Raw genomic sequence first — 17766 nt, 5'->3', positions numbered from 1 at the left:
TTGAGTTGATTGTGTTGTGAGTAGATTTAGCTTTTAATTCTGTTTTTCATTTTACCATGGAATTTTGCAAAGGAATTCACATTCATAGAGTTACATTTTTACTTTAAACATTCTTACTAGTCAATGTAGAAATTTTACGAGTTATAATTCTATATTTACCAGTGGATTTTTAATGGAACACTTTGCAATGTGCAAATTGAATTCTTAACATAAAAAATAGAAAGTTAGATCATTAGAATCCAAGCATATTTATTTAATTCTTAATAATAATAATAAAAAAAACATGAAATCATATTACTAAAACTTATTACTGTAATAATCCCAAGCTGTAAAAATTGGATTTTAATTATTCCAATGAGAAATGAAAGCTTACAAGCTATGTTTGGTAACACTTTATTTGGAGTGGTCCTTTGTAAATAAAGAATCTTAGTCTTAACAGAGCATCAGTAACATAGTGAAGTAGCAGTACTGAAGAATCTGAATACATTAAAGTGAATAAGAAGAATAGATGTACTGTTCATACATGCATTAAGCAGATATATTGTTCCTATGTTACATGAAGTAGATTGAATATGCTGCTTCTGTTAAGAAAAAAATAAACTTATCTAACCTCAACCCAAAACTTAGTTCTAACCTTATCCTCAACCAAAAATCAAATTCTAACACTTGCCCTGGCCCTGATTCTAACTCGTCTTAATCTCAACCAACAACCTAAACCTAACCTTCACCCTGGCCCTAATCCTAACCTTAAACTCAACCTAATCCAGTTATGATCCAAGTACAGAATGTTGTCAGTTGCATGTGTGTAACAGCTTGAGGACAATGAGATGGTGTGTACTAGACCTGTTACATGTTCGGCTCCTCTCAGGTTAACATTTACAGGCCCCTTGATTATCTACTGAAAGTATTCAGATGCTTTACTGATGCTACCTCATTGATATGGTATTGATATGTTACTGAGCATCTGTTGGGTGTTTATTTAATGAAAAAAGGCCACTCAAAATAAAGTGTCATCAAACTCATGATACAAACAACTTCCATGTTTGCACTGCATCACACATCCCACCTGACATGATTTTGGAACCTTTCATTTTGAAACATTATATCTAATCTAATCTAATTTTGATACTTAGCAACAATTAAAAATAAATAATACTGAAATCACAAAGTTTACGAGGGCTCAATGAAGTTCAAATAAGTTAACAAATCCCAAAGCATATTTCTGATATTAGTGTTACGTGGAAACAGAATTCAGACGAATGCAGACCTGGAACTATTTCGGGTTTAATCTTAGCCAGAGGGAAAATCAGAATCACGCTCAGTATACGGTCCAAGTAGTCAAAACACAGATCCAAAAAAGAGAGGCGACAGTACAAAAAGGGTAAGGCAAAAAACTCGATTAACGTGAAGACAAGGTAGAGGTCAAAATACACATGGAGGCAAACATAAACAAACCGCTCAGTAGATCACAATGATGCAATACTTCGCAAAGTTCATAGTCCAAGCCTTGGCTTAAATACTGCCAAGCAAAGTCATATGATCTAGTCCACAGGTGATTCGTGTTAGTCTGGGGATTAGAAGTTCAATAACTCAATGTTTTAAGTTTACTTAGTTATTTACATTAAAAAAGTTGCGTTTTTTGCAACATGTATAGAAAAATGAATTCACTGCTGTAGCAGATGAAAGGCAGTGTGTTTAAGCAGTTTTCATCTGTCCACAGGCCTGAATCACTGAGTGATACAGCAGTGCAGTGCTGATCACCAGACTCTCTATAAACATAGAAACTATTGTCTGGTTTTCGGGTGAGTAAGGGATATATGGTCTCCAGTTCTCATATGTGGGACAGTGCTGGTCTGACCAGAGTCAGGTCCTGTAGAGACCAATTCAAACATCAGAGCCACCTGCAATGTTGACAGTTCTGTGATTCTCCCAGTGGCCAGGTGTGCAGTAACACTGAGCATCTGCGCAAGACGTGGACTGGTGTATCCAGATGTATTTGTCATTCCATTTTTGCCTCAATTAGATTAATGGTTTGATCAGTACTTCCACAGAGAAAATTCCTGAAAAAAGGAATAAATGAATTCTGGGCTACATAACATCCACTCATAAATTCACTTCAGTTTAGCACCAGTTCACCATACAATGGAGATGACATTGCTAGAGAAACACAAATTGCAATTGCAATTGCAAACATTTTCACTTTTTTATTCTGCTCTATATTATTACTTTGGGAACATATTTTGTAAGTAAGACACTATAGTTTTTGTTTTGCTTTGTTTTTTTGTTTTATTTTTTTTAATCTACTGTGCACTGTAGAAGAAAAACAGAGAAATGAGATATGAACATGGTGTTATCTGACCACTCTCCAGAGTCACTGAACAACACTGCTGTACAGTATTCACTCTGTCCAGCATGATCTGGTTGTCCTGCTTTCCAGTAGCTGAATAGTTGTTCTTCTCTGACCAGGACCTGGTTCTGTACAGGCTGATCTATACAACTGTATAATAATTAAAAAATAAGTATATCTTTTTATGTCTCATTTCTCATGCTGGTCAGGTCTGTGTGATGTTCTCTGCAGTATAGCTGAGCTTTAGTCCAGTTCACGTATTGATCAAGTATTAAACGTATCTTTCTCTGACATTCACTCTTCCTAAGAGACTCCAATGCAAAAATGAATTATAAGAGGAGTCAGCCCACCATGATGTGCTATAACTTAAAACAGCCATACATAAACTTCTTCCACCCCAGTTCTGAGGGTTCCATATATACCCGTTTTTAAATGTTCTCTCATTCTCCTTGTAGAAGTGATCATCATCCAGAGACCATCTCCAGCTGTTCAGATCATCATACAGTCTAATCCAGGTTAATCTGCTGTACCAGGTGTTCAGTAAGTTTATAGTTTCTTCACATGAGGTTGTCACGACAACTGACATGATGCTACTTATATGTTTATAAATGCTTATTTCAATAGGTGCAATTCTCTATAGCTATAAAGGTTTAATGTGCCAGTTTTGATAAAAATGAAGTCTTCATAACAGATGATGCCATTGGAATAAGCATTTATAAACATTTATATAAGGTTATATCAGTTGTCATGACAAGGCTATGAAGCTGGCATGTAGCCTTCTGAACAGTACCCTACCATAAATTGTTACTAAAACATTTATGTCACACATTCTTCCAGCTTCTTTGAAATCCATCTCCCAGAATCCTCTGGGAGATCACATGCATGCTGACCCTCCACAGCACTCCACAGGCATGGCTCTCACTCACCCGAGTGCTAAACTGGTTCACTTGTTCTTGCTGTCGCATGACTAGTTGTAGTTAATATAAAGCCTGGGCTTTTAGACTAGTTATGTGTAAGGTATTGGTCCTTCTTTCAAGAACCATTGAGCAGTTTTTCTGCTTGTCTTTTGTGATGTACTGACCATCTCTTGGATTCTCTGACTTTATTATTATTTTTTTTATTTTATTTTATTTTTTCATTTTATTATTTTATTATTATAAAAGTCTTTGCCCTTTTGGATCTGGTTGCCTGGTTTTATTTGTTATGTTTGCCCTTTTTGTATTTTGACCTTTCTGGATTTGACCATCATCTGTTCACTGACATTAAGTTTTGCCACCAAGCCTCACAAAAATAAAGCCTCGTTTTTCATATTTTTAAATCACGAGCATCTGGCTGGCTCGGTTTCATTACAGTGTAAGATAAGATGTTTTGCATCTTAAACAAAATTTTACAATTACATTAATTGTTTAATAAATTAAATAATTATGTTTGTTTATAGCGTCCTGCTATGATGTATGGTTTGGAGACTGTGGCTCTGTCTAAAAGACAGGAGGCTGAGCTGGAAGTGGCGGAGATGAAGATGCTGAGATTTTCGTTGGGAGTGACGAGGATGGACAAGATTAGAAATGAGCAGATCAGAGGGACAGTGAAGGTGGAGCAGTTTGGAGATAAAGCCAGAGAGGCCAGGTTGAGATGGTTTGGACATGTGTTGAGGAGGAATAGTGGATATATTGGGCAAAGAATGTTGGAGATGGAGCTGCCGGGTAGAAGGAGAAGAGGTAGACCTCAGAGAAGGTTTATGGATGTAGTGAAGGTGGACATGGAGATGGTTGGTGTAAAGGTAGAGGAGGCAGTGGACAGGGCACGATGGAGGCAGATGATCCTCTGTGGCGACCCCTAAAGGGAGCAGCCGAAAGAAGAAGAAGTTTGTTTATAGAGATATTTAAAATGTAGTCACACAAGTCTGATATGCAAAATGTAATTCACTGAAACATTGACGGACCGAAGATCAGCAAAAGTCGAAAGAATGGAAGAATATTCAAAAGGAATAAATGAATAAACATTAAAGAATTACATTGCAGAATTACATCCATTACAAAAGTACATTAATCATGAAATAGAGTGTCTTGCTACTATTTAAAAATGTTGAGTCTTCTTTTGAAAACATTTTACTTATGAATGCCTTCCCTCATCTTCTCTTATCCTTTTATCTTCTTTATGATTGTTTCACTATTTCAGTAGCAATTAAATGGCTAATTTGTGGGGGAGGATTTCTAGACGTGAACACTTCTGTTAATCATTTGCAAGAATCCTGTCAGACCAGATACTCTCCTCTAAAACGGACTGTAATATTGTTATATAATATAATTCTTTGCCTTTGTGTGAGTGTTTCATAAATAATTCATATTATCTTCTGGGTTAAAGCTGACACTGTAAAAGGTGAGATAAAAGAATAAAACAGAATAAAACAATAACTGATTACCAGTTTCTACAAAATGAATTTTAGACCTCAAACAGATTCACGCAAGCACTAGGTAGTATTTGTTGTATATTATTTGCTGTTGATGGTGGTAGGATGTGGACGGGGTTGCGACAACTGGCTAAGTTGTTGAACCATATTTTTTATCTTCTGATACATCCACATACATACATACATACATACAAAAAAACTTGCCTGAAATTCAGAAATATGACTGTCACTCAAGGAGTAAGTTAGTGTACTTCCAATGTCAAATATAAGTTTACTAACCATTTATAGTTCATCACATTTGCATGAAATTGAAATCTGTATTGGCAATCTGGCACATAATCACATAGATATAGGGACTAATATAATACTTAAACACTCAAAACAATCACGGTTGAGGGCTGGATCAGAATGCACAAATGATTTTTTCTACCCATCTTTCTGGCTAGCGGAACCTTAAGTCTCCTGCCTCATGGCAGCAGCTGTAATGATGAATGAAGGGAGTAGATAACGTCATTGTAGAACTGGGTTACCTTTTTGATTATGGATAGAATATGGGCAGAATGTTCCCGCTGATGTACCTTCATTAGAGAGAGCGACTGGTTTATTGTCATTTATACTCAGAATGCAAGGCCTTCAAAATACAAATGAAATTCCTGTATTACATCAGCACGCTCCTGCATGTACAAAATATAAAATATTAAAGCACAGAGGATAATTGGGGAGAGGTATTGCACGTACAAGAGGGATATTGCACATACAAGACTGGGACAACAGGCACCACATAATATTATATACAGAAGTGGTGATGAACAGTAAACAGTCTGGCAATAAAAGTAGTAGTTTCAATTTGTGAAGATGCTGCATGATGGAACGCAGTGTGTCTGGTGTGCGGTGGTCTAGAGAATTGTGACTAATTTACTGCCGGTGCCATTCTCACTGCAGGTTTACTGTGAGGAGCATTGTCTGAGTTTTTGCTCCACTTAGAGTGAGTCGCATTCAGACACGATTCTGGCTGGTAGAGCATCCATGAGGAGAAATGTTTTCATTCAAAAACAAAAATAACACCTTTCACATCGTTTTATATTCTTTCTCTTCTAGAATATTTATCCCAGCAGTACCTCTCTTGTGATTGAATATCTATTGCTATTAATGTGCTATTAGTTTTTCTTTTGTTATTAAGAATTATTAGATGGTGCTCTGTGCTTGCCGCTCCACATGGCCAAATGAGCTGGTAGCAGGACACTACAATATTTAATGTGTTTCACTTCACTTAAATTATTAGACCTAATGGTCACCTAAATGGTCAGTAGTGATCAAGGACAAATGGCGGGGCATGGCGGGACATGGTGGGGTGTGGCAGCACGTGGCGGGGCATGGTGGGGGGTGGGGGACTCTGGAGCCGTGGAAAGCCATTCTGTGGGATGACGATTCACGCTTCTCTATCTGGTAGTTTTCGTTTGGAGGAACACCAGGAGGAAGTTACCTGCCTGACTACATTGTGCCAAATGTAAATTTTGGTGGAGGAGGGATAATGCACTCCTGAATGACTGTGATCCAGTGTACAAAGCAAGGTTCATAAAGGCATGGAGTGAGTTTGTTGTGGAAGAACTTCACTTGTCCGCAGAGAGCACTCACCTCAACCCTTTTGGGATGAACTAAAATGTAGATTGTGAGCCAGACCCTCTCGTCCAATATCAGTGTCTGACCTCACAAAAGCTCTCGTAGATGAATGGACAAAAATTCCTACTCTCTAAAATCTTGCAGAACATTTCTGAGAAGAGTTGAAGCTGTTACAGCAGCAAATGGGGGAACAACTCCATATTAATGCCTGTGGATTTAGAATGGGATGTCATAGAAAGCTTCTGTGGGTGAAATGTGTAGGTGTCCCAATACTTTTATCCATATAATGTACCAGTTTCTAAAGTTTCATTCAAAAGTCCCTAAATATATTCCATGTTCTAACTTCAGGTATATCCACATTAAAGCTTGCTACAATGAACATCTTAAGAAAGAAGGAAAATCAGTATTAACCAGCAATAATAGCTGTGGCACTGTGGCTATAAGGTAGTACACAACAGTTATAAATGCTGGACTGGTAATGCGAGAGTCACACTACACAATGTAATGTATAATGTAATTTCTGGAAGCTGAATACTTAGGAAAGGAGCTGACTAAAGTTAGATCTAAACTCCCAAGCTTACATATCAGCTCTGCTATGTTCAACACGTTATTAATCCCCATAGAGAAATTAGGTATAGGGTCTTTATCGGGTCTTTGTAGGGTCAGGTTGGTGTGAACAATGCTATGCAATGTTTCATGTGTGACTAAGAATTCATGAAAACATTTTGTTAATGACGTCTATTGTTCAGAAATATATTTTCACCAGAGGTGCAACTAAAAGGGGGTGTTAGCGTGGACATTCACACTGAGGCCTGTGGTGAAGGGCCCCATTCGGAGTACTGGGACATTACCTGGCCAGTAGCCTGACCTGTCACTTTAAATTTTAGGCCAGTTGGCTAAACTGAATTAAACTAGAGCTCAGCACAGACACATACATTATTCCATATTAACCTGTGTTCATCTAAGTGTATTAATCTAACATTAAATGTTTAAATCTTAGCATCTATAATAGTTTGTGTGGTACTGCAACATTAGTAATGTCACCCACCACCTCATCACCACTCAGAATAGAAGACACTCATTTGAAGACACTCAATTTGCAAATTGGACCTCTGGTCTCCAGTAAGTGAAAGTGGTATTGCTCTGGTCTGACCACGGTCGGTTTCTATACAGACCAATCCAAACTGCACTGCCATTTGTAATTCTCAGGATTTGCTGCAGCTCAGTCCGGCTCCTCACATTGGCCAGGTCTGTGTAATACTCTCTGCAGAAACTCTGAGGTCCTGCAGCCAATAAAAAGGGATGTCTCAAAGTGCAGTTTTATTCTACTATGATTCTTTTTGTTGATCTGTAATCATAGGAGAATTATAGAGTATTAAATAAATGGAGCTCTGAAGCTGGAAATACACACATATGATCACACACATCAACTAAATTCTGTATTAATTTAATAGTAATGTTATTGAAACTCACTATGCTGCTCATAGAATCTTTGGAAACATCCAGTTGTAAAGTGCTATATTCATAAAACAATAATAATAATAATAATAATAATAATAATAATAATACGTGGGCTGGGCTTTGAATCCCAGTCACCAGCATGCAAAGTTGCATCATTACTCACTACACAATACTTAATTTGAACTCTATTTGAAGTTTTTAACAGCTATTTCAGAGCTTTCTGTACAGTTTTCATATAAAATAATCACATTATAGAATGTAAAGAGATTATCAGCATATTAGGGTTTTTGATAATATTACTGTATTATATTTATAAATTATAATACATTTTCTAGATTGTAGAAAGGCAGTGATCATCCACCATTAGAAAAACATTACACGTGTTTCTTAAAGAGACTGAGAGGAGTTGATCTGATTGGCTGTGGCTGCAGCACACCAAACCATGTCTTCTGATAGGTATTCACTCCAACTCCTCCCCTGATCATAGCTACACTGCAGTATGCTGAGTTACAGCCTGGACTGCTGGTCAGGAAAATGTATAAACCACACCCAAAATCAATAGTGCTGCAGTTTTATGTTTTCTTTCTCTACTTAAGCTATAATCACAAAAACAGAGCTTTATGCTTAATAGCATGGGGTCATCAATAGAAGTTCTGCAAGGCGTTCAGCACAAGATGGTGATTTTTCACAGGCATTCATCATTTACCAGCTTTAATGGGTGTATTTAAGCCAACAAACTAAGCATAATTTCCCTGTTTTACTGAAAAGTATAAACATAAATTAAAAATGACCTTTATTTAATAACATTTATGTTAAATAGAAATTTAGACAACAAAATGAATTGATGAATAAACTGAAAGTTTGTAATGAATCTAAAAACAGTAAAAAAAAAAGCCAGGCTATATACATTTTGAGATTTGCAGAACTTACTGTTATAGCAAACAAATTCCAATATATAATTAGTGCAGGAAGTATCAAACCATCAAATCCAGATCATCATACAGTCCAATCCAGGCTAAACTAGTGTGGCTGCCATTTACTGTGTTAATGAGTCTGTTCATTTCCTCCATGTTATCAGTTGGCCAGGTCAGTGTAATTCTCTCTGCAGTATCTCTGAGCTTCAGTCCAGCTCTTACTCTCATTAACAAAGTGATACTGATGAGAGAACGTAGGTGATATTGCTAGAGAAACACAAAACAAATCATAGAAATGACCATTATATACTCTACTGGTTATATACAGTACGCAGTTTACAGTCCCTTCACGAAAGGACATCTCACTGAAATATTGTTACTTTGGCAATCCAATTTGAAATGATCAGTGTAAGATGGTGAAAGATGTTGAATGTCCAAGAAATGTCTGAATGTGATGTTTTTTTCATCAAAATTCACCAGCATCTGACTGTACATTGTGGTCAGTAAAGCAATATTTTATTGACTGCTATAGTGATCACATAATCATGTCAAAAACTCCAGATAATGCATTATAATAGCCATCACATCTTCTCACAAAGAAAGAAGAGAAAACAAACAGTCTGCTTTTGCAGAACAGCGACTCAGAAACACTTGAAGGTCATCATATCTTTCTGGCTGCTCATGGTAAGCTAAATAAACCTGTTATATAGGTCACGTAGAATAGTTTAATGAAACATGGAATTTATATGATATTCCCCTTACTCCACTTTGTTTATTTATTTATTCATGCATTCATTCATCTATTTATTTATTTATTTATTTCAGTGATGATATGAAAATATGAAAAATTGTGAAAAAAATAAATATTCCATTTAGCTGGGACACAACTGAAAACAACTGTGTTGAACAGAGAATTGCTGTTAATGGCAATTTCATTGTAGCTGTGGATTATTTTTCAAATGATTTGGCATGTTTTCCATTTTTGTATGTATTTTGTTTTTGTATTGCACTATTTAGTTTTGTGTTGTGATACCTGCTTTTGTGTTGTTATACATGACATATATTTTTCTCAACAGAAATCTCACCACTGTAGCAGAGAAAAGGCAGAGTGTGACCACAGTTTTCATCTGTCCGCTTTCCAGAGTGATTGAATGACACAGCTGTACAGTATTCACTCTGTCCCGCATTATTTGGTGGTCTTGCGTTCCAGTAGCTGAAAGAAGAGTTGCTCTTATCTGACCAAGGCCTGGTCCTGAACAGGCCGGTCCATGGAGCATAATAAATAACATTAAGCAGTGGTCTTGACTTCTGATTCTCAGTTTTGTTCCTCACACTGGTCAGATCTGTCTGATGTTCTCTGCAGTATCTCTGAGCTTCAATTTAATGTTTACATAATTCCATTATTGTATTATTTATAAGCATGTATACTATAAGTACTGTGGTGTGAAATGGTTCATTACAGAGGAACTTACCAACTCAGATTTCTTTATGTTGGGGAGAACAAACACCAGGGGTCACAATGTCTGCAACGAAAATATAGCCATTTTATTTACTGTCCTGATGCACCAGTGAACCTACACGTGTCTTTTGAGGTTTTTTTTTCTGTAATGTTGATATTTATAAAATAGTGGTTAATTTGAAAATCTAAGCTTTCTTTGAGGACTACTTTGCTCTGCAACACCCTACATGCACCTTATCACCATGAATAACAAATGCATTTTAGGCTAAACTCTCAAAACATCTTATATCAGACAGTATGTTCCTAACATTTCATGTTTTCATTCATGTTTTAATGTAATAAGTGTCTTGGAGTGACTTTAAGAGGCATTAAATGCTTTAAATGTTTGGTTCATGTCACCACCGCTGAACAGGTACAGTTCACATTAAACCTCCTTGAATACTGTTAACATCTACTTAGCACTTTTGAAAAAACAGTGTAATTATCCAATAAAGCCAAAGCCACGCAAACATTGCATTAACGAAACTATTACATCAATTCAAACCACTTATTATCGCCTCCTGAAGTGTTTCATTTGTACAGTGTAGTTTGATAAGCTTAAGGTTTCTGCTGAAAACATTTACCTGAGATTTTTGATCTCACATCATTTTTCCATTAAATGTTATGGTATTTTTCTTTCTTTTTCTTTTCTGGAGTTTGCATGTTCTCCCCGTGTCTGCGTGGGTTTCCTCCGGGTTCTCCGGTTTCCTCCCACAGTCCAAAGACATGCAGTCAAGCCAATTGGACATGCTGAATTGCCCCTAGGTGTGAGTGTGTGAGTGACTGTCTGTGTCTGTCTGTCTGCCCTGCGATGGACTGGCGACCTGTCCAGGGTGTATCCTGCCTTCCGCCCGATGACTGCTGGGATAGGCTCCAGCATCCCCCCGCGACCCTGACGGAGAAGCGGCTTAGAAAATGGATGGATGGATGGGGTATTTTTCTTTATACATAAAACTAATTTCTCGTATTTCCTCTTTTTTGTATGCATGGCCTTTTGTTAATTAGGCTTATGTTTTCTTTGTGGTATGACTATCTCACCCACTATTTAAAATCCAGTGCTCTAAATAAACTGAGATACTCCATCCAGCTTGTTACACTGATGCAATCATATTGTCTTTCATAAATGACAAAACTTGGACTGTGGATGGGGCCAGGGGGGTGGGGAGGGTCTTGGCATGTAATGACAAACTATCATAGGATTCTTGGAGCAGACTGTGATGTAGGTTACAGTTCATTTTTGTATAAGAATTTGCTAGAAAGCAGAAAAATTAGATAGACAATATAAGCATAATTTACTGCCTCACAACAACTGAGCTCAGAAAAATCTATGTGTTGTTAACTAATGGAATAACTCTAATGCTGCATACATGGACCATTTAGTGGTTGATGTTTAAACTGAGGGACTGACAACTTGTTTTCTTAACTACAACTAAGCTGGTCTGTTTGCTAACAGGCTAAAATCTTTTGGTAGCATCACATCATACCTAACAACAACCTTCCCTGTGGTAAAATTACAGTAACAGATGGCCTCTCGTGGCTTATTGCTTTATTATTTGAATATATTCACAGTATAAAAAATCTACTGCAGAAAGTCAGAATGTACACTGAACATGGCTATGGATGCTTTCCTTTCTTCACTCTCATCTGCAATTAACCTTCTGTGTCCTCCTCCAGGCCAGCAAGATCTTCCCCACCTGCCCCCTGGCTGACGGGTGTCCTGCGCAGCAACCGACAAGATCTAAGGAAGGCTGAGAGAAGGTGGAGGAAATCCCAGCTTCACTCGGATCTTCACTCATACCACTCTCTCCTTTCCAAGTTCTCACTCGAAGTTACTGCTGCAAAGTCATCTTTCTACAAAGGGAAACTGGAAGCATCAGCATCTGATCCACACAAGCTCTTCAACATTTTCTCATCTCTTCTCAACCCCCCTCCTCCCCCTGCACCCTGTTCTCTCACCCCTGAGGATTTTGTCACCTTGTTTGAGGAGAAGGTTGATAGAATCCGCCAGTCTTTTCCCTCTGTCCCCACTTCTTCCACTAGACCGCATCATCTCATTCTCAATCCCTTAAACTGTTTTTCTTCTCTTTCCACAGATGCTGTCCTTCAACTGATCAAATCCAGTAACCCAACCACCTGCCCACTGGATCCCATCCCATCTGCATTGTTTCAGTCAATCTCTGAGGAACTACTGCCCTTCATCACGTTTCTCATCAACAAGTCCTTGGCATCAGGTGAAGCTCCATCAACTTTCAAGACTGCAAGAGTACTCCCCATCTTGAAGAAACCCATGCTTCACAGCTCTGATGTCAACAACTACAGACCGGTATCTTCTACAGACTTCTTTCTTTCCTTTCAAAAATTCTTGAACATGCAGTCTATAATCAACTTTCTCTCTTTCTCACACAAATGTAATAAAAAAGGACTTAAAACCAAACAAACAGGCAGCTCACAACAAACAAATAATAATAGAGACAAAAATACAAATGGTAGGAAACTCACTGAAACTAATCTAACCCCTAAAAAACACAATTGCAAACAAAAGGCTGCTTCTACAAACATTAGTGAAAGAATGAGTTGCTCTCAGGAGCTCAGTGAATTCCAGCATGGTACCGTGATCGGATGCCACCTGTGTAACAAGTCCAGTCGTGAAATTTCCTCGCTACTTAATATTCCACAGTCAACTGTCAGTGGTATTATAACAAAGTGGAAGCGATTGGGAACGACAGCAACTCAGCCACGAAGTGGTCGGCCACGTAAAATGACAGAGAAGGGTCAGCGGATGTTGAGGTGCATAGTGCGCAGAGGTTGCCAACTTTCTACAGACCTCCAAACTTCATATGGCCTTCAGATTAGCTCAAGAACAGTGCGTAGAGAGCTTCATGGAATGAGTTTCCAAGGCCGAGCAGCTGCATCCAAGCCTTACATCACTAAGCACAATGCAAAGCTTTGAATGCAGTGGTGTAAAGCACCACCACTGGACTCCAGAGCAGTAGAGACATGTTCTCTGGCAATCCAATGGCTGACTCTGGGTTTGGCATAATTCCCATAAACACACTCCTAAACCTTGTGGAAAGCTTTCCCAGCGGAGTTGAAACTGTTATAGCTGCAAAGGGTGGGCCGACATCATTGTGAACCCTATGGATTAAGAATGGGATCTCACTCAATTTCATATGTGTGTGAAGCCAGATGAGCAAATACTTTTGCCAAAATAGTGTATATTGCTGTACAAAGTCAAAACAATAAAACTGATTCATGAATTAAACTCTTTAATGACATCAGGTCTTTGTTCATCTTTGCTTGATGTTAAAGAAAGAAGAGTGAAAATTGCAGAAACTTTAGAATCTACAACAACAGAGCTAAGAGGCTGTTTTGTTAGCTGCTTACTGTTAGCTTAGTTACTGTTCTTTCCCCCTGTACAATAGACTGTAGAGCAGGGGCAGAGCTTGAGATGCCAAACAGGTTCTAGATATAAGCTGATTAAGTGTGAGGTACAAACTCCACAGGGCTGTCTAATTATTGGGGCTAAAATGTGATAATTACAAGAGACTCTTAAAGGAAAGCAAATCTTAAACGCCTCCAAAAAATACAAAGATAGTTTTTTGACGTAAAAGTTACAGACTCAGTAAAACCACAGTAAGAATCACCACATTCTTTTACATGCTGGATTATTGTTTATAGGAAATAAACACACACACACACACACACACACACACACACACATACATACATGTACAGTCTTTTTATATCAGATCTGGGCCCTGTTGGGACTTTCAGCGTAATTTAGTTAGGCTGCCATGGAACCATCACAATACTCAAAGTAATAATTTAATAGTTTCGCTTCTAATTAACACTTACTGATAAAGAACTAGAATTAAAAAACTGTAAAATAAGGCATTACTTTGTAAATCTGATCCATTGTAACACAGATGAATGAGTATCTGTACAAAAACAACAACAAAAAAGCTGTTTACTGCTGTCAGGAACAAAACCTTATATCTCCAAAACGTTACATTCACAGGAGAGGTATAGCATTTCCTACACTTAATGCCCAGACCTTATTTGTACTTCTTAAACCAAGTTAGAATGATTTGCTTTTTCACAGTTTGTTTCTATCTTTCAATCCAGTCAAGCTGTTTGTACTGTCTGGTTGAAAATTAAAGTGTATTTATTTTTTGTGAGAAGAACAAACTCAAAAAGACAAGCAGTAAAAAATAGTATGGAGTCACTCAGAATTCCAACGGAGTTCATTGTCTGTTTATTAGCTCTAGTAGTTTTTCTTTTGATGTTGTTTTCAAACAGACAGCGCTTTGGCATGTTATATGTAACATCCTGTCACTCTCTGTCAGTGTGCCTTTGTTTTCTTGTTTCCCTCTGTCATGTGCTTTTGTTACATCTGCCATGCACTTTTGCTGGTGTGTTAGCTCCTCTCCTGTCCTGTCCTGACATGTCTTCACCATTTCCTTGTTTCCTAGCCCCGCCTTTTCATGAGTCTGAGGCATTCCGTGTCTTCTGTTTGCATTTATACTCCTGTGTTTCCTTTGTTCCCCAGCCTGCATCGTTTGATATTGGCTGTTAATGTTGCATGGTCCTGGTTTAGGTTTGTGATCTTTGTGTTCTTGCTTCCTCTCATCATGTTTTCTTTGTGCTAGTCTAAACTTTGTATTTTATACTTTATCTAGTCCAGGGATTGGCAACCCAAATGTTAAGAAGAACCATTTTTTTCAAGTTTCAGCAAAAATCTAACCACCATGTGAGCCACAACGTTTCATGTCCATTTTATTGAAGAAACATTTCACCATCTTGGCTGTGAATGTCTTAGTATGTGCTAATCACCTAATATAGGCTAAAAAATATAATATTAACAAAAACGCAGACTTACTTTGCTCCACTGTAGTCCGTTATAGCCACTTTCTCACGTCTTTGCCAAGAAGCCAGTTTCTTGTAAACTGTCTCTTAATGTTTGATTTTTCTGAAGCTAAAGTCAGCTTCTCATTCGCTAGCTTCTTGTTCGAACGTAATGGCAGAATGTAGCTCACTATGTAGCAACTGTTGCACCATTCAATGCGGAACCTGAAATTGTGAACAAGCTTGTGAACGAGATGCTATCTTCAGCTTCCCGCCTTTTTAGTGTTTGACAGTTTCTAGTTGCAGATTAAACATTTTAGGAAACCTGCTGAGCGCTTATAAAAGCATATAAGTCCATTCGGCTCCAAATTCACACTGTTCATCTTAAATTTTTCTCTTTGCCTTTTTTTAATTGGCTAATAGCTAAGTGAGATTGTTGTATGTGTATCTGCATGCCAACCTTCATGGTTAAAGGGTGAATAAGCAGTTGATATTGTTAAAACTGTGTTAGAACGATCAGCAGAGATTTATTTTACTGCAAAGGAGGATTATTTTATTTTTACCTACAAATCTAACTGTGGAGCTACAGCAAGGCAGTAAAAGAGGCGCATGTTCCCGACCCCTGATCTAGTTAATGTTCTTAGCAGTTCCTTCCCTACATTACCCTGTTTTGGTGTGTCCTCCATGGATCCTAGTCCTGTTTATCTGTCTGCATGTCACCTGACTTATCCATATAAGGTCTCAAATAAAATGTGCTCACACTTGTACCCCACCTCCTTGTCTGCCTTGTCAGCCTACGTATTTGTTACATTATATTAAAAGCTAAGGTAACACTTTCTATGAATGTCACGTTTGTAAGCATCTATAAACACATTCATGACATGTTATAATGCATTCATAAAGCATCATAACCATGGATAAAAAATATTTATAAAAGTGCATTACATGTTACAGCCATGCTTATTATGCATTATGAATTATTAACATAATGCATTATAAGTACTGTTCATAACAAATTATAAGCGCTCGTAAGTTGTATTAGTTCGCTCTAAGTAACGTGAGTCATACTCTATTAAAGTCTCCTCCAATATTAAGAGTGTTCAAGTTTTTACTGAAAAATTTACTGAAACACTAAAACATACATAATAAAGCACATTACAGGCTTCAAATGTCAGTTTCGATATACAGATGATGTTGTATCTGCTTGACATCTCTGCCTGCCGCACCTCCTCCAGCGTACTTCGGGTCAGCTGCAACCAAGCAACCCACCAACCACCCAACCACCCAACAACCAACCAACCTACCCACTGTTTCGATAAACAGATGATGTTGTATCTGCTTAGCATCTCTGCCTCCTCCAGTGCACTTAGGGTCAGCTGCAGGGTCATCAGCTGGTGCCACTGTTCATGAATGTTTCACCCCAGACCAGTACATCTTGTGGTGGGGGGGCAGTGGCTTTTGTCGGGACGTCTCCCTGCCACCCCCTGCAGCTGCCTTGATTGGGGTGTTGAACCCCAACTACTATCCCTCCTCCATAGCCAGAGCCAGTAGCTTGCCTTCTCTGCCTCCTCAGCCAGTTCCTTGATGGACTTCTTCAGGCTTATCCCCGTCATCCCGGTGGCACAGAGAAGCTGGATTGACGATCCAGCCTCCCTCTCTGCACTCTGCTGCCAGATCAGAATACTTGAGCTGTTTGTGCTCGTATGCCACTGACATTCCCTCCTCCCATGGTACACTAAGCTCGATGATAAGGACCTTCTTGACAGCTGTGGACCACATCACAACATCCGGTCATAAAGTTGTCTGTGTGATCTTGGTAAGGAAGACAAGCTGAGTGCCCAGGTCAGCACGCATTTCCCATTTCTTTCCAGGAATAAACAGACATGTGTGTCTTCCTGCCACTGTCTTCTGAGCTCCACCTCCTGGTCTGACAAAAGGGATGTGTTTAAACTGCTGCTGCCATCAGTAGTGTTTTTGTACTTGGTTTACTGGGATGTAGCATTTAAAGTGAGAGAACTGGTTAAGCGATGTACATTGCAGCAGTAATTCTTGGCTGGACAGCCTGTTTTTAGCATCTGAACATTCAGAACTGAAGCCCCGAAGATGCGGCCCTAACAGCACCAGCAGTGAGAAATATACTACTGGAAATCTCAGGGCGTAAATAAACTTTGTATTTGTCTTTACTTTACGCTCTCCAAGCTGGGACTGACTTCTTTGGCACTGACAGTATAACATGTTATTAACACTACTTATAATGCATTATATTACCAATTCATTATGTATAATAAACATGGCTATATAGTGTAATGCAGTGTAATTCATTCTTATAAAGATTTATAATCATGTTTATAATACCTTATAACATGAATGCATTATAGCATGTTATACATGTGTTTACAGATGCTTACAAACGTGACATTCATAGAAAGTGTTACCAAAGTTAAATATGAGTTTGCATGTACTTTACTTGTTTTATAAGTCACCATGAATGTGTTTGGTGTGTCTGCTTAGTAGTCCGTTTCTTTGTAATGAAACAACTGAAATTACTTAAAATTACTGCAAACTCAGTAGTTTCTGGCGTTTTCAAGTCAAGTAAAAATATGAGAAAAATGGATACTGTTCCAACAGCAGTGATGTACAATATACACTGATTAAGAAGGAAAGATGATAC

The 17766-nt window shown here is 38.2% G+C and overlaps 1 pseudogene; it reads right to left on the bottom strand.

The window, feature by feature from the left end:
- Positions 1 to 2295: 2295 nt before the first annotated feature.
- Positions 2296 to 16708, bottom strand: LOC108436555 (annotated as a pseudogene).
- Positions 16709 to 17766: the final 1058 nt, after the last annotated feature.

This window comes from Pygocentrus nattereri, chromosome 16 (genome assembly GCF_015220715.1).
Source record: "Pygocentrus nattereri isolate fPygNat1 chromosome 16, fPygNat1.pri, whole genome shotgun sequence".
NCBI lineage: Eukaryota > Metazoa > Chordata > Actinopteri > Characiformes > Serrasalmidae > Pygocentrus > Pygocentrus nattereri.
This window is presented reverse-complemented; position numbering and strand designations above follow the sequence as displayed.